Source organism: Phyllostomus hastatus, unplaced genomic scaffold (genome assembly GCF_019186645.2).
Source record: "Phyllostomus hastatus isolate PE091 unplaced genomic scaffold, TTU_PhHast_1.1 phas_scaffold_501, whole genome shotgun sequence".
Classification (NCBI taxonomy): domain Eukaryota; kingdom Metazoa; phylum Chordata; class Mammalia; order Chiroptera; family Phyllostomidae; genus Phyllostomus; species Phyllostomus hastatus.
In genome coordinates, this window is record NW_025334033.1 from 19,678,083 (window position 1) to 19,703,075 (window position 24,993).

The window sequence follows — 24,993 nt, forward strand, 5'->3', positions numbered from 1 at the left end:
CAAATGGCTTTGCACACATTACAAAGAAGAAAAAGCAAACCACCTGGGATGAGATACCAGCATTGCCCCTGTCTAAATACTGCGTCTTGTTAGCTGGCTATCCATGGCTAATTGGGAATTACACTGTGTACAGTGTTCTTTTCACGATTCAAAGCACAACCAACTACACCTAAACCAGTAATTATTAAATTATCCGTGTTATCAAAGAGGCTGCAAATGCGGCTGGCAAAATGGGTTGTAAGATTGTTTCCTAGGTCTATCACTCAGTGATAAAGGGAAAATTAGGCTGAGGAAGTTCTAGCATCCAAGCCTTTTCCCCAGTGATGAGGTTGCGCGCCACAGTTAGTTGTCAGTGCGGTAGTGACGGCCACACCTGGCAGCGGCCACAGTGCCTCTCCTGTGAGCAAGGGCTGTGGCTGAGCCTGGAGGAGCTGCTCTGTGTGGCAGCAGCAGCGGTGGCAGCAGAGGGAGCCGAGGCGCTCTGGGCAGAAGGGGCCAGCGATAACAGCGTTGGTACTGCATTCGCCAAAGCCGTGGCCACGACCGCGCTCTGGGAACTTCCCCGCCCGCACTCAGCAGCGCTGCTCCTCACCCTCAATTGTGGATGAGCCTTGGTGCTCGTCAAGGCACGGGAGACAACCCATTTTGCTTTCTTAGAGATAGGGATGAGAAATGAGCTACCGGAGGAATTTGGAAACGAGAAGAGGGAAAGGTAGTTTCGTGCCAGCAGCTAAGTTGTAAAATTGCTTCGGAGGCTGCCAGGGGAACACGATAGAATTGACAAGAACAGACACCGTTGCAGACCAAAGGCATGCCTGACTGCACTTGAGTCGGATCGTTGGGACACAGCCTCCGATCCTGCTCTAACTCTTTGTGGTTGAATAAAGGAAACGAGACTAGAAACACGAATCGCAAGTGGTATTCCTGAAAGGAAAACACATACACTTCAAAAGGAGGGGAGGAACAACCCAGCTGGTGTATACATTTTTTTTTTTTATTTTAAAGGAGAATCCCTCAGGTATGTTCTCTTTCCCCGGGATGTGCTGCTTTATCTGCATGTGATTTTTGTGTCTGTCTTATCTTGTTGATTCTTTCTTTTTGTTGGCACTTTGAATCATGGATTCTCCTAATGTAGTTGATGCATTTGTAAATGTTCAGTTATCCCGTGTTTATACAAGAATGGTTCTATTAAGGATCACGGACTCCTCAGACACTGCTTTATTTTAAATGCAAGGTGGTAAATGATTGCTTAGTTCCTGCTCAACTTTCAGGGGAATATCTGTGTAGAGAAAAACAGGGCTGGGATGAAAGGCGGGGATATTTCCTAATCTCTTGGGATTTGGGGTAGGGGGAAAATTAGAGCCAAACAGAAAAAGTAAAGTTAAGGGCTTCTAGGAAGGGGTTAAAAGCCAAGATGTCATAGACTTTCAGTGTGTCACCCAAGGGTTGTTCCAGCTCAGCACTGAGTCTAGAGCAAACTGAGCTTTTCCAGTGGTTCTGCATTTCAACCTTTTGATCAGTGCTTTAGGAGGAAGATCCTGCAGATTTGCTTTCAGGAAATAAATTGCTTAAATTGTATACTTGGTTCTGTTTTACAATTGTTCTGGAGTGCCAGAGGAAGCAGTCTGAAAAAATCCCTTGCTCCAACAGCTTGAGTGAACCCTAACTTCTGCAATTACATCATCGATATACTTGTATAATAAAGAGAAAGACAGATAGGGCAACAATAGTAATGTTGGCTGCCTTTAGGACCTAGGCTGAGATGACAAAGCGTAAAGTCAGTTTTCCTTATTAGGAGTTTAAAGGGAAAAAGGAATGAAGTGTGTGGATAATACATAAAAATGAATTTTTAGAAATATTCTATATTTCTCTAAAAAGCCAAGAAGATGAGTTTTCTCATTTTTGAATAAAATAAATGTAGTACTTTAAAAATAATGCTATCTTTTACACTTCAATACATTATTTTCACAAAGTGGGTAAAATTGGCACTACATTGAACATACATGTATTAAAACTAAATGAGCTTTATGGAAGGGTAAACAAGAGAATGAAAAAGTTTGCTACATTTTTTTATATATCAAAATATTTTATAGACATTTTAGGTGTCTCAGTAATAAAAAACAGGTAATGCCAAAGCTCCAGGACCCTGACTTTTGATCATTATTGGACCTACTTGCTTAAGATTAAAAGTTCAAATTGCAGTAGAGGTAAATAAGATTTAATTTATAATTTGTGCATACTGTAAAGTAAATCATCACCCTGCTCTTTTAAAACTAAAACTTTATTTTTATCAAATGGTAGCAATATAGAGCACTGAGTTGGGCCATACAACAAAATGAGGAAGTTGGTCATTTCAAAATTTCGTATATTACTGTAATAACAACAGAAACACAATATTGTAAGTAACTGCAAGCAATTCCTGGACCAGAAGAGTGATTTGGAAAATAGGCAAAGAGTTGAGCTTACATTCATTAGTAAGTGTGGAAAGCACTATATATTTTTCTTGATGTTGACATCTTGTATAAGAAGGGCTTTAATATCTGTAGATGAATCACTATAGCAGTAATACAACAGTAATTTTACTGAATCCATTAAATGATTTTTTCAAACTAATGAACAAATTGAGCTAAGATTGTTTTAAAGAATATCAGAAACTCTCACATCCAAACTTGCCTTTTCAAACCACAGTGGAATTCTGTTGAGAAAGTAATTCCAAAAGAATTATGAACTTGGATTAGAAGGTGGATAAGCAGGTATATGTTTATTTGCTAGCATTTGATTATTTGTTGTTGGACTTCCAACATAGAATTTAGAATTTTCTTCCAGAAATTGTCATCATCATGCGCTTGGACAAATCTATGTCCAGGTGAAATATGAAGTAAATATGTTAGGCCTAAAAAAGTCACTTTCCATGGGTTTATTATTGACAAAGTACACTATTTTTCTTTCTAGGCCATCTAACTAACACCTTTCTCTAGTTGCTAGTCTTTAAACACGAAGCAGTGAAACACAGAGTGGGGCAAAGGTAGGTTTATAGTTGTGAATATGTGAGACATAGTTTATTCTTGTGTTATTATGATTGGTGATTGTATTATTTTCCATATGAACAACTGTAACCCTACATTTGCCCCACCCTGCATGTGGCACACAGAACTACTTGTGTAAGGACCCACCAATCACTAAAAACAGGTGACAACTGTGGTGATTCCCTTCAAAGACAAATTTTACTGTCTGACAAATTTAAAAGCTTAGAAGGGAATGTTCTGCATGTCTTTGTTGATTCAGGGCAAATCTGTAATTTTGAATATCAGTATAGTTTTGGCATGATAATAGCTTTTTCTCAGTGCTCCAGGCACTTTCATTTCTATTGACCATTCCAGCTAATGCAATGCACTTTCATGAGTTCTCTGAGACATTATGCCACCTGTACATTATCTTCCCGTTTAATACTATTAGCTTCTTATTCATTTTTTCCATCCCATAGTCTTTATTACAGAAAGAGTTTCTCTAGAACGTTTGAAAAATGGGAATCACTTCTCATCTGAGAAAAAAATATTGCTGCTTTTTGACTGGAAACTTTAGAAATATTAAATACATGCCAAATTTGTTTCTAAAATGCACTATTAAAGGAGGAAATCTACTTTCTAACTATATTTTGGTTTATATCTAATGTCAACTTCTTTAATAACATACACTTAAATTAATATTACTCAAGCAATAATTGCAAATTTAAGGAACTATATTTGTATCCTTTATTGTTGCTGTTGTTACAAACCCTTTCTGGATCTCAAGTTGTCTCTGCTTGAATGATTAGGCTCCCATTTCCTCCAGATTAACAAAAGGGGGAGTGGTTATTAATAGCTCTCAGTCTGTAGCTTTTGAGCTTGTGGAAGAATGAGCACCCAGTTCTACAATCTCTATGGAGATAATGGATGCTCCATTCGTAGTCTTTTAAAGCAAAGCATAGTTAGGTGGATGGATGTTATTGTAATCTCTATATTAAAAGTCCTCCAGAAGAGAAGTAGAAGTGAAGACAATCAGTTCTCTTTCTCTTGTGAAAATGGTTGTGATCCAAGAGATATAAACGTTTCCTGCCTCTTACATATCCTACTTAGATTATACAGGTTAGCCTCAGCATATAGAAAATATTATAACCTTGATATGGAGATTTTCTTTTTCCTACATAAAAAGTTAAGAAAATATTATGTGAAGATAAATGCTCGTTAGCAAGATAGAAACTCAATATTATAAATTTTACTCAAAGTTTTTCAAGTATAAAAAAATAATCAGAGAAGATGTCTTTCCCTCTCAAATACTTTCTTGTCTTTCTTAGATTTTACAGCCTTGCCATTAGCCTGTCTCCATTCCCAATAGCCAGCCTGCACTGTCCCAGCTCCGATGTTAAGGGGGAAACATGCGCTGGCTCTGAGCGTTCTGGATCCTGAGAATCTGGATGCAATATGGTTTTTTTTTTTTGATAGACAAAAAGGACTATGTGTGAAAATTTTTTGCTTCATGTATTTTATTAGTTGCAGTGATGTACTGTAGAAGTAGTTTTCTTTCCCCAGATGTATTTAACCTAAGGGAAAAGAAAGAAAAAGGGGGAAAAAAGTAGCTATCAGACAGGATGACTATTTCTATTTGGAAGATGATGACTTATGCACAATCACTGAGGCCAGTTTCTGAGAGAGAGAGCATTGTTGATCTGATTGTAGAAAATCTGTGGAAAGAACAAATGTGTTTGAATCATGTCATTGTTAAGTGGCACATAGCTGAGAAAACCTAAACAATTGCTTTGTTTATCAATGCGAACTATTTAGTAAAAATTGCCACCCTGACCAGTGTGGCCCAGTTGGTTGAGCATTATCCCACAAAGCATAAGTTCACCGGGTTCAATTCCTGGTCAGGGCACATGCCTGGGTTGCAGGTTCAGTCCCCCTCCAGGTGCATATGGGAGACAACTGATCAAATTTTCCTCTCCCTCTCCTTCTCCCACCCTTCCCCTCTTTATATACATACATACATACATTTCCAGTGAGATAAAAGTAGAGAATTAATGCACACAATTCAACAAGAGTCTAGTGCTTTTTTCTGTCTAGTAGAAAATACTGAAATTAGTCAAATCCTGGCTCAGTCTCCAACCAGCTGCGTACACTTGGGCTATCACTTTCTAAGCATTGGTTTTCTCATCTGTAAAGAAAGGCTATTTGTTTGATGATCATAAAGACGACTTCTAGTTCTTAGACTCAGAAATTCTATGAAATCTACATGATGCAAACTCTACAGGATTGACTCCATTTGAAATGTCGCTACAGAATTATCTGATTCTAATTTGCTTCTCCTGAGGCTAATGGTTTATAAAGATCATGTTTCTGGCTGAGAAGCTGAAGAAGTAATATTATTAATCACTTTATAACTTTTAAGAAGCCTGTAAACTTGCTTTCCTTTGCACAACTATGCAATGATAAGTAGTGACTTAGTAATATCACACTTTAATTACATATTTTGTATACGGCCCTGTATTTGTGAGTTATAAAATATTTGCTGCAGCTTTGATAGATGCTGAAATGCTGCCATTTTGTTACAAGAAACAAATGGTGTTTGGGTGCTTAGCCACTCACTTTATTAGAGTTATTCCATAGAGTAGTTTTAATGAGAGCTTTTAAAAATAAAGTATATGTACATACCCTACTTAGTAATTTGAATAGATTTACTTTCTCCTTCCAGCTGTCTTTCCTTCTGAACAGGCATACACATGAGAACATGCTAGAAAGAAGGGGATTGCAGGGCTCTCTCCTAATGGAAGGAGCAAATTTAAATAGGGAAGCTTCTAAAACCTAAGACAAATTTTTATTTCCTTTTTAATTTCAAAGAGAGTAGATTGGCAGGCGGCAAAATATCTAGATCAATTTTATGTATGTAAAAATTAAAATTTCATTCTAGTTACTTCTTAGAAAGTAATTCACAGGATTAGAAAATTATGCTAAGTCCCAAATAAAATGCCACAACAGTGAATATTTAAAAAACAGTAAATGATAAGGTGTATTTTTATAAAAATAGTAAATGATAAGTAAATAAGGCTATCAAGATAGATCTTGATCAATAAACACAATAAATTACAATGAATACATATGTCGGTTTCCTTCTTCCTCCATTTAGCACTGAGTGGGAGCATTCTCTTTATACTCTCTATCTACTCCCATTGAGAGGATTTATGTTACAGGTCTCACCAAAGTCAAGAGATTTAACCCCTTTAGTTTCCCCCAAACAGCTCCTTTTTCTTATTTCCTCAGTCATTCAGTCTCAAATCCTATCATCCTGTCTTACTCTCTCATGATCCCTCCTCGATCACTCACCAAATCCTGTTTCCTCTTTTATATATCTTTTCCATCCATTCCTTCTTTCCTACTCCTATTGGCACCACCTTAGTTCAAATTCGTATCACTTTATGACTGTGATACTGCTCTAATCTTCCAATTGTCATCTGTTATGAGCTTCTCCTCTGAGCATCTGTTCTGCATAGCACTGCCAGATCTATTGTCCTAAAAATGCTCTGATTGTGGCACATGTCACTTTTTGCTCAAAAACTTTCAAGGATATCACATTGTAAGTGAAACAAATACAAAGCTATTTCATGTGGGGGAAAAAAACATCTTTTATGAACAGATCCCAGATTGCCTTTGTAGCTTTCTATTATTCTAGTTTTGTATCCAATCTCTGCCCCAATTAAACAGATTCCTTAGTTTCAAAATACTAAGAAATTTTGTACAATTTTATAATAACAAATTACACAATTCATTTACTAATACACTATATATTATCTTGTGAGATTTCTCCTTCGGTCTTGACCTATAGTTTAAACCTTTACTGTTGCAAGTGACTTTAAAAAATTCTTAGCAAGGCTATAAAGCCATTAAGTACAATATCTGTGTGAACTTTGGCAAGTTACTTAAAATTTCTTTATCTTAACTTTTCAACTAGAGAAAAATGACACCATAAAAAGCATGCTTCACAGAATTTTTAAGAGCATTAAAAAGATTAAGTATCCAAAGAATGCTGGCTATTACTAATTGTGGTTATGTTAGTACTCCTCACTATCTTGCATATAGAATGTAGATGCTCAATAAATTTGTTTACTTCTATTTTTAATTTGAATTCTATCATATCAGTTATTAGAGGAAAAGACTAGCAAGGGAAAGAAAGAGACTGGAACACAAAGTAGGAAATAACAAAAAGAAAAAATAAAAGGGAAAAAGCCAAACCTCTACTGACAGGCAGAAGTGTAGTTTCAAGAGGGGCAGAAGATGAGCAATAACAGAGGAGCTGTCTACCTGACTTTATATGGGTCAGAACCACATCACATTAGAGGTCTGTGTCAATTTTCTGTACTTGTTGGAGGGTTTTGAAACTAAGTACTATCCTTTAAGTTTGGTGTATCTAGAAACAATACTTAACCTCACTAGCTGTGTGTCCCATATCCTTCCTCACTTTTTTTGATCTAAGTCTTCCCCTTTCAACTGTAGTGGATAGTCTAGAACATGGTTTACCTCTCTTATTGAGTCCTGTAGCTTATCCAACTTGTGTCCACATTGTAGTTTTCTATCATCTTGGCTCCTGCTTTATGGCATCTAGCGCCCAATTGATTCAGCAGTAGCCACAATTGTGGAATGAAATCCAGGGAATTTCTAGTGTTTTTTTTTTTTTTTTGTAGTTTCCTAAAAGGAATTCTTAGGATATCTGCTTATTCTGAGTTAGGAGGCAGTGTGGCTGATTAGAGAGGTGTTTTCACCTGCAGTATTCTCTTTTGGAGAAAAATTTCCTCAAAAAGGGTGAATCAGCAAAATCTTCCTTAAGTTCCTTGGTTAAGCTGGAAGTCTCTAAATTCCCAAATAATGACGTTAAAAGGAAGGAATAACAATTAGTTGGGGCAATATATGATCAACTCTAGAATCTATTGAGAGAAAACTTGAGCTTGGCCTTTAAGTTTTCCTTGTGAGTTTCTAGATTGTGTATTACCTTCCTCTTAAAACAGTTGACACTATAAGGCTTCATTAATTTCTCTCATATTTGGTTCTAGTTGTCTGCCCTTTAGGCCCTATGCATAAGATATTATTTGCTGATTATTGTGTTTGGAATATAAAACTTCCTCCCATGAGAACAGATAGATGTTGCTTAGAATGCAAAAAAATTTAGAAGTCCACAATATGTGACACACATTTCAAATGTCGAATTTAATTAGAATTCTAAAAAAAAATTATAGAGGCACCGAGAAAGTACTTGTTAAAGTACCTACAGTTTCTGGATGTCTATTATTCAATTATTTCCCAGTTAATTCACATTTTATTGTGAACCCAATCTCTTAATTCAGTTATCTAAAACTCCGAGAAGACAGATGATTGACTGTACTTGCTCAATATCAGATGAAAATATACCCAAAAGTAAGGCTTGTCCATATTTTAGTGCAAAAATTTGGTGTTCTATGTTTGTGAATATTAATGAGTGATAAAATCAAGCAATGTGAAATCGAATGGAGAGACACTGTGAAATCCTATTTATCAAGAATTCAAAAATTAGTAGAGAACTAATTTGTGGCAATAACTTTAGAACAAAGATAAACATAATAGATATTTACAGGTGATGATTCTACTTACAGATTAAGTAAGATGCAATTTTATATCTGCAATATTTTACAATGTATTTTATGATGGCATGGTAGATTCTCAAGGTTTCTGTTTAGTGCTTTCTACATTATAAAGTATTAAATTATGTTTGGTATAATTGGTAATTACTTAATACTTTCTAGTTATTTGAAATTGATAAGTAGATATTTTGGAAAACTAGGCATTTCTTATTTAGTTAAATAACAATGTTAGTGATGAGAATTGTCTGTTGGGATAATTAGAATTCTGTCGATTTGGTGTGGGAGGTAGTAGAAATGACCTTTTGAAAGTAAGTTAACTCCTGTATGGATTGATTGTTAGCACTGAGGGAAATATTCAGACCCAAGATCATAGTCCTGGGTCCCAACACATCATTTTGCAAAAGGAAAACAATTGGTCATAAAGAGGAATAGAAAAGCAGTTACTGTTTTGCCAAATTCACCACTTTTCCCAGAAAAGAAATTTAAAGTCACATCTAATGAAGGGAGACTAGAACATTAACCCTATGCATGAAAGATGGTACAATTTTATATTTGTGAGTACTAGCATGCTGATTTTAATTACATTTTGCTTAGATTACTACTGATAGTAGTCTGAGTGTTCTGGTGACTCAGCAGGTGGCTGTGGAAGAAGGTGGGGCAGGAGTGTCACAGACCACAAAAGAAAGCCAAGCTTGGGCTCAAAACATGTCCACAAAATTCACATCTCAGAAATCCCAGCACCCCAAGTTGACTGTGTTTACATGTTCTGTTTTGCTGTCTGCCTTAGACTACCTGAGGGACATCTCTTTTCTGATTGAGAGGTGTATATCCTGCCTTTTGAGCTGCTGCCTTTGTCCTAATTAGACTAGCTATAAAACACGAGGAGTCTAGGGATTGCTTCTGGGTTAATTACAGGACTGTGGGTAGCTTTGCAGGAGAAGTAAAGCAAGTTCAATTTCAGACAAGATGTGTCGGTGTGGTTTAATGTGTGGTTACCTGTGCAGAGGCCAAAAGCCTGGGCTTTTCTGATGCCTCTCTCCTTCACCATCTAGTCTGGTCTGAATTTCCAGAGCCTGTACCTGCCTTCTCTTCTATTCCTCACTACATTGTCAGCTCCTTGAGGGCAAGGCTTGTATGCTGCTCTCTATACTGCAAAACTGGTAGTTCATTAGTTGCAGAGTAAGAAAAAAAACCTGTAAGAATTAACATGAATCTGATGGGTTACATTCAACAATTTGCTGTGTTTGATATTATTAATTATAAAATATAGTGCTTAAAAGAGTTTTTCCTGATATTTTAAAGGAAAGGGGATAACATAGATTATGATGATTGGCCAAAGAGACTATCACAGGCAGAGGAAAAGCTTGTGGGTAAAAGGAAATAACAAAGATTTTGTGAGTGGAAAGCAAGGAACTGCTTTTGCTGATGTTTAAGATAACTTCAGGTCCTTTGCTAGGTTCTACAAAAGGAATTTGAAAATGAATAAAATGAGGACCTGACATCAAAAGCTTTTATATCTAGTGGGGAAGGGGAACATGAACACAAATGACTATACAAGGAGTGAATTAAGGTGAGGGCTTGCCAAGGAAGCAACCATGAGCTAAATATGAACTACAAATAAAGGAAATGAATTATAAGATTTATATTGCAACAGTGATAAGACATCACTGGTAAGGAGATAATAAAAGTATATCCTACTCAAGCAAAGAGGTAAAGAGGTGTCTTGGGTTAGAGCAGAGATTACATGGTGAGGCTTAGTGTTGTGGGTAGGTCTGAATTTCATGGAGTAAACACCAAAGAGTCATTTTTTGGTGGAAATAGTTGGGAAGAAAATACTATCATTTATTGAAATGGCTTGCTTAAAAACTCTACTTGTTCATTCTGATTTTACAGATGGCAGATACTAGTGCTATTTTTTTAGACTAATGCTGTTTTGCTCACAATTGTATTCTCCCAAACCTAGTACAGGTCACAACACTTAGCTGGTGCTCAATAAATATTTGTTGCATGAGTGGGCAAAGTGTTGCTATCTCTATACAATAATTATTTTTAAAAACTTTAGAGCTCAAATCTAAATTTTGAACTAGTTCGATTTTTCTTGAATGTATCTTTCACTTCTTCATCTTCACAGGTAACCTACACTGTGTAGAACACCATGAGGGTATGAGGATGACAAAGAATTGTCTTTCAAAGCAGGTGCTCACAGCCTCACTGGGGAGAGAAGTAAGACAGATGCCATGCTTGGTGAGGATAATACAGAGTAAGCTGAGTTGCTTCCCTAATGTCAGCATATTGTTCAATATTTTGGAATTTGTTAAATTAATAGCTCCCCTTAAAATTGTAATGACACACTTCTCACCTGAACACTATGCCTCAGTTTGCATTTATCAATGAAGGCAAGGTTTGCAACCTCAATTACAATCTTGGAGAATTATCAAAAATTGTGATTAATAAGTACTGCTTGATGGCTGAAAAAACTAGTGAATTTTTCTTGGTTTCTTCCTAAAATAGTAGGAATTCAGAGGTAAAAATAGAAAAAATCATTAGTCCAAACAATTCCTAAAGACACTAAGGCAGAACAATGGCCTTAAAACTAGGTATTTCTCTCTCACATCCTTTCTCTCTCTCTCTCTCTCTCTCCCAGTCCCCTTCCTCTCTCTCTAAAAGCAATGAAAAGGTATCCTCAGGTGAAGATAAAAACAATCTATAAATTTCTTCTTTGACAAACACAGGATTTTGTATTTTATTTATTATGCCGTATAAAATCTCTCTCTCTCTTTCTTTCTTTTCCTTCCTTCCTCCCTCCTTCCTTTCCTCCCTTCCTCCCCTCCTTCCTTCCTTCCTTCCTTCCTTCCTTCTTTTTTTTCTTTTTTACTGTTGAATACAAATACATCCAAACACAAACCAAAGGGAGGATTATTTATGATTGTATATTCAGTTGTTTCTTACTTTATATTCAATGTGGGTTTCCAAAATTCCTGTGAGCTAATATTAATGTTAAATTCTCTAGGGAGCTGACTTTTTGTTTTCTAGAAAGGTGTGCTAAATACCTTTGTAGAGCACTTATCAATCCACTGATTTACCTGTTTTGTAAGTATGAACCTGGTTATACTGATGCATAATTAGACCTTTTTTTGAAAAGTACAGATAGCATGGTCATTCTGTCCTTAGTTTAAAAAAGAAGCTGTCCTAGGTGCTAATACATAACAGGGCAAGAGCTCTGCATCTCAGTTTTGATGGAAATCTCTGCACTGTGACAATATAGAAAACAGAGTGAGAATTGGGATGAAGAGTCTAACAAGACTATATTCATGTTTATTTCAGTAATCCTATATAGGGTAATGGGATAGGGATTACTTAATTTGGGAAGAACTCATAAAGGAAGAACAGACTAGCTTGTCCAAAAGGTAATCAAGCCAAGAAAACTATGAGTATCTCTGTCTCCTCACCTTAATTCAATTTTCCATTCTATTTTTTTATTGCTCTCCATGTTAAAACATCCCTGTTTTGTGTCTTTTTCTCTTACTTATTTGAAACAATAAATTATTCCAAACATGCAGATAATTATTTCATGTATACATGGGGCCATCTATAAAAGAGAAATCATGAGTAAAGAATAAATAAAGAATACAGAGTTTTCAAGAGTATCCAACAAAAGATTAGGAAGTCTAAATGAAGGACAGAGCACAGGGGACTGTCTTGCCCTCTCCTGGCCAAGAAATTGGTGACACAACTCAAGTTTCAATTGCTCTGTTCAGACTTGTGCATAAAGGACATTGGAATCACACCCATGTAATATGGTTAAATTGTTAAATTTTTTTATTAAAATTTTTCTCAGTAGTGGTTAGTTGTACGTATATTTCTTACCTTATAGTACCTTCCAAAAATGATCAATTTTCTCCCTATTTTCCCTTTTATTATGTAGATAGATCTAAATTTCACTCTTAGTAAAGTTTAAACCTGCAGAGAATGAAAAAGTAGTTGGAATAAAATAAACAACATATGTTAAGAGTAGCAAAGTGGTTATTTTTTATTTGGTAAGATTTCAGGGTCATGAAGGTCTCATGTTTGGAAAACAAAACAAAAAACAACTCATCCTCCTATCCCCCCAGAAGTCTGACGCTTTGTTACTCTAAAATTCTTTCAAATATTCCAGAAAAGTAAATAATTAGGTTGCTTCTGTTATTGATATCTCTAGTCAACAGATTCTCTCCTGAAAATTGTGGTGGGTTAGGTAAAACCTGAGTGATCGGATACTTGAGGCAGAGAAAAGAATCATTGAGAGAGAAAATGTGAGCAAGGGGAAGTGCAGATTGTTGGGAACAAAATTTATTTACTTCACAAACTCTGTATTTTCCGGGCTGGGTATTTCTGTGCTTCTCAGGTCACAGGCTCAGACCAACTGACTGAGAGCTCCTTTACATGCTAGGAAAATGTTTGATTTAGAGTAGTGTTCCGTATTTGAAAACAACTGGCAGATGGGGAATCTGCCTTGGAGATGCAATTTCTGATAAAGACCATCAAGAAATTCTGTACAATAGAGCAATGTAGGGTCTTTCCAGTAGAATATTTACTACATTTATATTTAGTGTATTCAATAGTATATTTAAATGCATAATCAGGCAGTTTAAAATAAAATTATTTTCTCTCTGACATAAGTAAGTATTTTTTTCTATTTTTCAAGTTATCTGTAGAATGTAGTGATATAAGGTGAAGGCTTTGGAGTGTTGTATCTTGCATTCAGATGTAGATACCACGATTTTCTAGAACACCAGATGCTAGGCCACAGTTTTTTTCTCTCTACAACAGAAATATTAGAGTATATTTTTAGAGGATTGTTATCATAACTAAATAAGATTTTAAAATACTCAGCATGATGCTTGAAACAGAGCAAGCAAATATTAAATGGCAATTATACTTAATTTTTTTGTTACCATTGGCTGTTTCTGCTACTTGTGATATACTGTGAAAGTAAAGGTAATACATTTTGTAGCTCTGGAGTTAACATGATCTGAAGATCAAAACCAGAGCACATTCAGAGAGAGTATAGAAAGGCTGTGAACTAGTATTTGTGGGAGGCCTGGAACCAAGACTACCTTCAGCTGAGGGTCACTTTCAGAGGCTGACTCGGGAATGAGGACATTGGTCCTGAAGATATCATACCATGGCATCCATTGCAGTCTGCTCCCTGTGCCACTCAAGTCCTCTTGTTTTATATGTCAAGTTAGCACCATCTGGATGGTCTCTTTTCCAGGGGAAGCTTACATGAAGAAGGTTATTGGAATGGACTAAAGCCCTTGTGTTTGTAGATGCTCTCAAGACTACACACCTCATCCTCCTGCTAGACCTCCCATTTTAGTTATCTCCTACCCATGGCTGAGTGACCCAGGTTATCTTTCCTAAGTGGCCTGAGCCCTTGGTCCTTTTGCTGTTCTTATTCATTTACCATCAAATCAGGAAAAGGATTGTGAAGAATTTTCTCAGTGGCTTACCAGGGTCCCAAATATATTACACCTTATCCCTGTAGTACAATTTCAGTCCTAGATTCTCCTAATAATCAGAGTCAGTTTCTCCTGCCATAAGTCTAAAGTGGCCAGATAACAATGATATCTTAAGACTTCATGATCCTTTCACTCTGTGTCCTCACAGAAGTAGTCCCTCTATGGGAACCAGAGGTCATGAGCCCACTGTTGCACATCCACCACTGTGAAGTAGTGCCCTTGGTCTAAGATGAAATTATGTGGGTGAGGAAAGCAAATTTATATCTGGAATTGTGTTTGTTCAGTTAAAATGAAGTACTGCCCTTTCCAGAGTAAAAGTTCCTTGTAATCAATTGCTACCAAGTGGCTCGTCGATCTTTTTGAAAGATGTTGTATTGAGTACTCAGCATTAGTCTGTGTTGCTGGCAGCTTGGACATAGATCAAGCATGGTGAATAGAAGCCCATGCTGTTGAGTTAATACATAATCTCTATGTCATCCTCAATTGGTCAAATCATTCTGTTTACTTGGTTATTTATTGCTACTTCCATGTGGATACTTTCTGGTGAGCTTCAACATGCAAGGAAGAAAATTTCATACTTTGAGCCCTTTCCCTCAAAGCCATCCACATGCCCCTTATCTAGCTCTGTTTGACATCAATCTTCCAATTTTTCCTTTTACAGGCTCTTGAGAAATTAGCTGAGCAGTTCGCCACTGTTCATGGGTCCACATGTATTCTTCCCATGGATCACTTCTCTTCCACACAAAGCTGATGACCAGGTAAACTGTCTCAAATTCTGCTCATTGGAGAGTTTTCCTTCACTGCATGTTTCAATGCCATGTTGAGTGGGACTGTGTATTGTAGCCCACTATCATGGACTCTCAGATATTGTGACAACCATATACTGAGATAACTGGTCCATACACTAAATCTCTAAGTTTATATTTTTTCCTTCTTCCCTTAGCTGTGTATAAGGGATATCTTCCAGTGAGGTTATACACACACACAGGTGACTCTTGAATAAGACAGGGGTTGGGGCACTGACTCCTCATAGAGTTGAAAATCTGTGTATAACATTTGTTTCTCCCCAAACCTCATTGTTCTTTGGTATCTGCAGGGAATGGTTTCAGGACTCCCAGCAGATAACAAAGTCTGTGGATGCTCAAGTCCCCTGAATAAAATGGCATAGCACAATGCATGCAGTTTTCCCTCTACATCCATAACCTTCCAACCATGGATCAAAAAACAGTACAGGTATTTATTGAAGAATATCCACATATAAGTGGACCCATGCAGTTCAAAGGTCAACTGTATATTCTCTCTCTTTCTCTCTCCCCCCTCACCCTCCTTCCCTGTCTCTCTCTCCCAAGCTCTCTCTCTTTCATATACACACATACACACATTCACACTGAGGAGAAACACTGCTGCTGTAATAATAGATGACAAAGGTCTAGGCCTTTGAACTCCAGACTCATGCAAGACTCTTGCATGATCACTTGTGCCCTGTGACCCTGTTCATGCCTGATAATCCCAGATATACCATTTCCATTTTACAGTGGATTGCTATTGTGTTTACCCAGTCTCATGATTTGATGAGTTGGACAGAACTCAGCTCACAATAGGTAGTTCTGGCAGTATGGTCAGTTGCTACTGCATGTTCAAGTTTTTTTTGTATCTATTTGAACCCAATTGCAGATTGGGAAATATTTTTTTAAATAGATACTAGGTTTCTATTTCAGATAGCATAAACTTTCTCCAGAATCCTGTGGTCCAACATTTGACTCTTCTATTGCAGCTCACCATAAATTCCACAAAGTGACTTTCTCACCACAGATTTCTGTCCACAGAGTCTGAACCTTGTCAGCCTTTTGTATCACCAGCATATGGGTCAGAATAGCATTATCATGTATGGATTATGTGACTTCCAAAACCTGAAGAGGTAACCACTCTTTGGATGCAAGAGGCAATGATTTATTTTTTACTCATAGGGGATATCAGAGTATCCGCTAGGCTAGTTACCTCTGAAACACTGATGTGGGCCTCTGAATCATCCCAGGGTTAGTATTTTCTGGAGTTCATACATCTTATCAAGGCCTTCTTGTTTACCTTCTTGCCAAAAGCTCACTGGATTCAATTAACATGCTATCATCAATACAGTGGACTAATGTGATGTTCTTCAGAGAACTCAGATGGTGTAGATTTACCAGTGTATGGTGAGAGAATGAACACAACCCTGGAGCAAGACTGTGTATTCTTGTCTGCCCCATCTGAATGTAAACTGCTTCTGAACTATCTTCCTGATAAGGACAGAGAAGAATAAATTTGCTAGTTCAGTGGCTCTGTGCCATGTATCTAAGGCTGTGTTAAATTGCTCTAGCAAAGATACCACACCTGTACACCAGCTGCGATTGGGATGACTACTTTTTTGAGTCTGTGGTAGTCTATTGTCACCCACTAGGACCTCTCTGGCTTTTGTAGGCACAAACCTGGTGAAGTAAATGAGATGAATCAGATATGGACTACTACTCTTACACCATTTACAATTTTAAGAGTAGTGCTAATCTCTGAATTTCCCAAGATGTGGTAATTTTTTAAATTTACTTTCTTGGCCTTACCTACTATAATAGTTCTTATCAGGCTAAAGGATAAATGTTGAGGTTTTGCCAACCACCACATAGGTTCATTCCAATTATACATTTAAAGACAGGAAAAAATATCCCTGGGCGAATCCATGGTCCCAGCTAGGTCCCTTTGGTGAAAGTCTATTGGAATCATCAACATATTCATTTGGCAAATGTAGTGGGGTCTAAACCTCATGAAGACCTGGTCTTTCCTTTAGTCACTAGGCCCTGGATTTGAGCATTGACTCAGGTTCAGAAACTGGGCAAGAGATTTATCCTTATTGGGGAGGCTATTCTCAATATCCTGATTCTCTATCCATGATGTCTTTTGCTTAGATAAATTAAACGTTACCTGTTGAAGAGAGTGCATTTCTATGTAACCTCTAGGAGCTGCCTTCTAGTATCCATCTCCAGTACTCCAAGTTGCTTCATGGCTGCCACTCCAACATCAGAGTTTATCATAATTGGACCTGCCTTGTTTTTGATAGTTAAATGCTACTACCTAACCTCAATTGTTCTGGTACCCTATTATTGCCATTGTTATTATAACCCAGTTCTGTGACATCCCTAGCCTACAGAAATAGCCACCCCTGAGATGCTCAGTGATGCCATTGAGGAACTTACCATTACTTGCCACACCGGAAAATGGTGTGTCCTCCCAATGAGCCTTTTTTGCTGGTGAGCATTATGGTTTTTATGTAGTATATACATGCTAGCACATCTACTTCTCTCAGGCTTATGATATCTTGCTCTATTATTTGTCATACTGTTTCTACTTAGTGTGGGCCATTGTTTTCTCCAAGCTTCAAAAAAACAATATAGCTTTGTATTAATACTTTCTCCCATGGCCCTTGTCAGGTGTTAAACTCAATGTCATGGGAGAGTACTTATATAGCAATAAATTATCCCCTAATTAAGTTTATATACCTCCCCATTTATCTAGTGTTCACAGAATCCAGTTCAATCACAGAACTCTCTCAGTTCTGGTTGGTGTATATGTTAGTGGGGTCCTTTAGTTTCTTTAACATATAGTATCTTTCCTTCCTTAACAGACCATACATTTACTCAGCCAGCTTATGTTGTGACTTTGCCCTAGTTATTGTTTTGGAAGTCCACAGGGATGTTTGTGGTAGATATTGATGGAAGATGCACAGATTTTCATGAAAGTCAGAGATTTCCATGTTGTCTTCAAGCAACAATGGTGCACCAGCTGAGCAGGTCACTTCTGAAGTTGGGGGGATTCAGACAATCTGAGGGTTCAAGAGTTCTAAGAAAATTAACCCACAAGTCTTCATCCCATGACTCACAATCCCATATTTTTCCCTGTTAAGGCCTGATCTTGGCATAGTCAACCTATCTAAATTGAGAAATCTTCTTTGGAGATCTGCCACTCTTATACTTAATTCCTGGGTGTGGTGCTCAGCTTTTTCTGCATTTGCTATAAGAGGTGAGAATTTGTTTTTCCGATGACATGGATCTCTTTTGTCTTCATACTTATCCATAAATTGAAGATTAATCAGTCTTAGTTTTTCATTGTCTTTGTGCACTGCCTCAAGAGGCCCCAGCTAATCCCTTCCTCTTCTAAACCTATCAAATACCACGAGGCATTATATGCATGAATTAATTCACTTCTACTGGTATCCCACCCCATTCTGCCTTAGTGAATATTTTAACAGTTGGACTGCTATAGCATACCACAGGAAATCAGTTTCCATCTAGAATCAGTGATTATGTTCTCATAGCTAGTCCAACAGAGAGAATCCAGATAAAATATCTCAGCTGAGAGTCACTTCCTCAGGGCTCTCTTGATACCAACTTTCTTAAGTCCATTTCCTGGGAAACAGACTATAAAACAAATATATGTACAGAACTTCTCTTGGATTGGGTAGAGGAGGAAGCTGAAGTGCAATGCATTTGAAACAGAAGCCACAGCCAATCTTACAGGAAGCTCTGGTGCTGGGATGGCCCTGTATTAAATCAACAGTGCTAGGCATTGGAACACCTACATGAATTAGTCATTGAATGTGGGCTGTTCCAGAGGAGGGAAATAACCCCGTTGGGGTTGTTCTCAGAGTGACTTAACTATGTGTTTTTGGCAATAAATATAACACTCTCAGCAGTTGGAGGGATGAGTGACTTAGTCCTGAAGGGGGCATCTGTGTGGCACACCATAGCTATGCCACACGATATTTTGCATTGATTCTGAGGATAGACTTGGATGGGAGGCTGAAATGTAAATATTATCATTGAAATTACATTGGTCCTAATTAAGGGTATACAGAATGGGTGTGCTCTCTGGGATACTCCTTTTATGTCCTTCTTCTTTCTAAGGCACAGAAGTATATTTAGAGGGCTTATTCACTCATTACTTTTTAAAAATTATTTAAAAAAAATTTTTTTAATGAACAGATTGTGGTTCCTGGGTATCAAAAATAGTCTTTCTAGTGCCCCACGGCACTCTTCTGGGTCTTTATTTTCTAGCTGTAATTCAGAGCCTAAGTAAAGGGTCTGGGCTAAGTTGGGACGGTGGGTAACAAACACAGGTGCAACCAGAGCCTGAATCTTAATGTGTTTTTTTTGAGGGGGGAGGGAGGTAGAGGTTTTCTTCTGTGAGAAGGGGCTTTGGAAAAGTTGAATTTAGATACATAGATATTTTTGCCTCTGTGATTATTAGAGATATAAACATTTTATATAGTTTTCTTAATTACTTTCTGTTTTATTTCAATTACAACAGCACCTAGACTTACCCTAGATCAAGTTACAAATGCATTTGTTATGATTCTTTATTCCCAGATGCCCTTTGAGGTAAGAACTGGCTGACATTAAGCATGTTTAGTTGTTAGGGAAAGAGGCTTTACATATATAATTTAGTATTCCATAATAAAAATACCAGAATTCTTTAAATAACTAACCTCAATATTTGAATCTTTTGCAGGGAGCATGTATTACTTATCATTATATAGAATGTGTTCCATCTTCACTGAAAAAGTTAAAATATGTCTTGCTCTTAGGCATTTTAAAATAATTTCTTTAAAAGCACCTTGTGATACAGGAAAAGGATGAAATTGCAACTCTGTTTAGTGAGACATTAATTATAATTTTAGTAATAAGCATCACTCCAATTTTGCTTGCATGCTTCAAAGCATAAGTAATTGACTTTCACCCAAGAGTTAGAATCACATGAAGTTCCATTGTGTGAGAAGAATTGTGCTAGATCTAATACTCTAAAAAAAAGGGGAGGGAGGATACTAATTATGTAAGCATCTAAGTTTTGGTCTGTTGCCATGCTGCACAAAATTCATTAAAATTTTGAATTCTCACTTTGACTACAGAACAAAGACCCATCTAGAGTGATGCATACCCCGTGAGGTGAGGACAGCTAGGAAGTCATATCAACAATAAAGTGTAAAAGTCAGTGCCAAGGATTAAGTAATATTTCTTTCATATATAAAATAAAATGATTGGTATATTTTAGTACCTACATAAAAATGTTTAATTTTTTGTAAATTTTCTTTTCTACAAGAAGATAATGACCTCAAGTGAACCTTGATGAGGGTCTGAAGAAACATGTTAGCTCTGGAATAGAAAGTGAGAGAAATTGTAAAGTTAAATAAAGATAAATAAGATAAATTTGGGACAAAGCAATAGAGGAATCAGTGGTGTACCTGGAGTTCTAGTCTGTATAAATAAGAGAATGTTTGTTTTGTTAATAAATACTGCATAAGAAACTCAGTGAACATGAACTTGAAATATTAAATTTGCAATGATAATGGCCATTCTGACAAAGCTGGTCAAAACACAAATAAGAATTAGCAGAAAGAAAAGGAGCCAGATGAGGATATATATATTTGGCAGTTAGAAGAAAAGGGAGAAAACAAAGTCTGAAAAGAATAAAGGCCAGTGAAAGATCTTGTTAGGACTTGTTTCTAAAGAACACTTACTTAACCTGATATCTCACCGTAATTAGACAAAAGTAATGATGGCCCCAGGCCTAGGCCTAGAGAGCAATTAGAAACTAAGTTATCTACTCCCTCAGTGCCCATGTGTTTTATTTCTGTTTTTGACCCCATGTCTGTACTCTTTTTATTTTTTAAATTAATTTAATTTAATTTTTTAAAAATATATTTTATTGATTATCCTACTACTACAGTTGTCCCATTTATTTTCTCCTCTTTATTCCCCAATTCCCTGCACTCCCCTCCCACATGCATTACCCACCCCCCTCCTTAGTTCATGTCCATGGGTCATACATATAAGTTCTTTGGCTTCTACATTTCCTATACTATTCTTAACCTCCCCCTGTCTATTTTGTACCTACCATTTATGCTTTTTATTCCCTGTACCTTTTCCCCATTCTTGCCCCCTCCCCACTGACAACCCTCCATGTGATCTCCATTTCTGTGATTCTGTTCCCGTTCTAGTTGTTTGCTTAGTTTTTTTCTTTTTTTAGGTTCAGTTATTGATAGTTGTGAGTTTGTTGTCATTTTACTCTTCACAGTTTTTGATCTTCTTTTTCTTAGAAAAATCCCTTTAACATTTCATATAATAAGGTCTTGGTGATGACAAACTCCCTTAACTTGACCTTGTCTGGGAGGTACTTTATCTACCCTTCCATTTTAAATGATAGCTTTGATAGATAGAGTAATCTTGGATGTAGGTCCTTGCCTTTCATGACTTTGAATACTTCTTTCCATCCTTCCTTGCCTGCAAGTTTTCTTTCTTTTTTTAAAATAATTTTTATTATTTTTATTTATTTTTAGAGAAGGAATGGAGGGAGAAAGAGAGAGAGAGAGAGAAACATCAATGTGCGGTTGCTGGGGGTCATTGCCTGCAACCCAGTCTTGTACCCTGACTGGGAATCGAACCTGTGACACTTTGGTTTGCAGCCTGTGCTCAATCCACTGAGCTATGCCAGCCAGGGGGGCAAGGTTTCCTTTGAGACTCAGCTAATAGTCTTATGGGAAATCCTTTGTAGGTAACTGTCTCCTTTTCTCTTTTTCTCTTGCTGCTTTTAAGATTCTCTCCTTACCTTTAGTCTTGGGTAATGTGGTAATATAATTATGATGTACCTTAGTGTGTGCTTCCTTGGGTCCAACTTCTTTGGGACTTTCTGAGCTTCCTGACTTCCTGGAAGTCTATTTCCTTTGCCAGGTTGGGGAAGTTCTCCTTCTTTATATTTTCAAATAAGTTTTCAATTTCTTGCTCTTCCTCTTCTCCTTCTGGCATTCCCATAATTCAGATGATGGAACATTTAAAGTTGTCCCAGAGGTTCCTAAACCTCTCCCCATTTTTTGGAACTCTTATTTCTGCATTCTGTTCTGATTGAAATTTTATTTCTTCCTTCTGCTCCAAATCATTTATTTGAGTCCTGGTTTCCTTACCTTCACTGTTGGCTCCCTGTATATTTTCCTTTATTTCACTTTGCATAGCCTTCATTTCTTCCTTTATTTTGTAACCAGACTCAATCATTCCTGTGAGCATCCCAATTACCAGTGTTTTGAACCCTGCATCTGATAGGTTGGCTGTCTCTTCATTGCTTAGTTCTATTTTTTGAAGCTTTGATCTAATCTTTCATTTGGTCCATTTTTTTTTTTTTGTCTCTGCATGCCTGTTATGTTGTAAGGGGTACAGCCTTAGGTATTTGCCAGGGCAGGGCAACCCATGTTACTGTGTTGTGGTGCTATATGTGGGGGAGGGGTCTGAGAGGGAACAATACCTCTTGCTCGGCTCTTGGCAGGCTTTCAGTCACTTCTCCCACTACCCACAGCAAATTGGGCCCTGCTAGTGTTGATTCCTGGGTGGGTGGGCTTTTGTACATTCTAGGACTCTGTGGGTCTCTCTAACAAACTCTGTTATGAGGTTGGGAGTTTCTCCTGCTCCACAACCACCACAGATTTTTACAGCTAGATGTTTTGAGACTTTCTTTCCCTGCACTGGAACCCTACGTTTTGTTGTCTGTCTGGCTCCTCATCTGTTCCTTCCGGTTTATCTGCACACAAATGTGGGACCGCCTACTCCACCAGTACCACCTCACCCAATCAGGCCCTTCCTCCCCAGCTGCCCTCCTACTAGTCTGGATGAATGTTTCTTCTTTAACTCCTTGGTTGTTGGACTTCCATGTGGTTCAATTTTCTGGCGGTTCTAGTTGTTTTTTGTTTTTAAATTTGTTGTTGTCCTTTTATTGGTTGTGCAAGGAGGCAAAGCATATCTACCTATGCCTCCACATTGGCCGGAAGTTGCACTCTTTTTATTTTTTGAAAATATCTTTTCACTGCTAAATTTTTACAAAGTTCAAAGTTGATTGTTCATGTCAGAACTTTGTGTTGGTTTCTTGTTGAAATGTCTAAAAAGATCTGACAGTCTCCACATTCCAACTTCTAATTCCCAAGAAAGAAAACTTGATTGGCCCAGTTTCTATCACATGACCACTAGAGTCAAAATAGCTGTGTCCAGAGAGAGGCTTGGGTAGGCCATGTTGGCATGGAGGTATACAGAATGACTTAAAGAATGGAAACATGGTTAATAGTTTCAGATAAAGCAGGTATGTTGGGGAAGATTACAGTTTTATACAAGTATTATTCATACGTCAAATAAGAGAAATTTTAGTACACTCCTGGACTTGGAACCAGACACCAAGCAGTTGAACATGAAAAGGCTCATGAGATAATACGGACAGAAGTTTTCTCTATGCTTCAGAAGAGTTAGATGAAAGGTACAGAGCCGGAGAAGCTGACAACATTGAAGGAAAACCGAATGCTGTCTTGTTTGTTTGCTTTTCATTTATAATAAGGTAAGATGTGAACATGCTTGTTGCTTAGGTTGGATGGACCCTGTGGAAAGAAAGAGACTTAAGATGTGATCAAGATAAGAGATAATTTGTGGAGCATTACCTTAGAGGTTGTGATTCAATAAGAGCACAGGAGGATATGTGGCCCTGGAAAGAAGAGATTCTTGTGTCTTAGTGAACATACAGCACTGAAACAAGTATCTTTCTGAATACTATTGTAATTGTTCCAGTTGGATGTCAGGGAACCTCTGAACAACTTCATTCTGTCCTTAATCAAACGGGCTGTTCTGTGTCAGCTAGAGGGTTTCCAAATGGATATGAGAATTGAGGCCGGGCCTTTGTGATGAGGTTGAATATCAAAGGAACCTTTATTCCCTAACTATATTATCTTTCTGATTAGACCTCTGTGATTTTGAGTGTATTGGTCAGCACTTAACTCTGTGTGCTGCACTAAAACTCTGAAATTGCACTAAATAGGCAATTAAAAGAAGACCTAATTTCTGTATGACAACCAAGTAAACCAGTTCCCACCATCCCAGGAAATTGCTTCTCATGTGCTAATTCCATTATCAAAGTCCATGTTACATTTTTATTTATATATTATTTGATTGAAATAAGATTATAAACAGTGAAATGGACAGGTCTTAGATTTACAATTTGAAGAATTTCAAAGTTAAACATATCTACTACCCCAATTAAGATCTGGAACATTTCTATCACCCCAGAAATTTTTCTCATGTCTCCTTCAAGTCAGTCCCCACCCTTCATATACAACAACTTTTCAGATTTGTATTTGAAATTCATATAAATGGAATCATAAACTATTTACTCATTTGTTTCTGACTTCTTTTGCTCTCCATAATGTTTTTGAGATTCATGTGTAATAGTGTTCCATTGTTTTTTATATTTCTGATTAATGTTCCATTATTTTAATATACTGTAATTTGTGTATGCACTTTTTTCCTGATGGATACTTCCCCATTTGGGGTATATGATTAATAAAGCATCATAGAAATCCTTATACAAGTTTGTTTGAGAAAATATGCCTTGATTTTTCTTGGGTAAATACTTAGGAATATAATTGCTAGGTCATAGTGTAATTGTAGGTTTAACTCCCTATGAAAGTGTCAAAAGTTTCTCAAGTGAGTATATTCTTTTGCATTGTCCTCTGTAATGTATGAAATTCTAGTTGTTCCACAGCCTCTCCAGCATTTGGTTTAGTCAGTCTTTTTACATCTTAGCTATTTTTATCTATATGAAATGTTACCTCATTTTGTTTTTTAATTTGCATTTTCCCAATAATTAAATTAATACTGTAGAACACATTTTCATGTGTTTATTGTGAGTTAGAAGTTAGTCTGAAATTGTCACTAATTATTAACCCACTGTATTGCTTTTAAGGATGTGCTCTTAGTGTTAGAGTTAATTTTTGGACAGGTAGAAGTAATAAAACTGAGCAAAATG

General features: G+C 37.1%; 1 protein-coding gene across 5 annotated transcripts in view; it reads left to right on the forward strand.

The window, feature by feature from the left end:
- Positions 1 to 481: 481 nt before the first annotated feature.
- Positions 482 to 24,993, forward strand: part of UNC13C (unc-13 homolog C) — a 505,027-nt gene continuing 480,515 nt past the window's right edge. The window contains exons 1-4 of one of the 5 annotated variants that reach the window (XM_045822765.1): positions 482 to 1,018; positions 10,773 to 10,901; positions 14,804 to 14,900; positions 15,239 to 15,375. The gene's annotated coding sequence lies outside the window, so the exon portion shown is untranslated. Of the gene's footprint in view, positions 1,019 to 1,143; positions 1,238 to 10,772; positions 10,902 to 14,803; positions 14,901 to 15,238; positions 15,376 to 24,993 lie in introns of those variants that run through there. The other 4 variants (XM_045822762.1, XM_045822764.1, XM_045822763.1 and 1 more) reach the window with 4 other exon arrangements.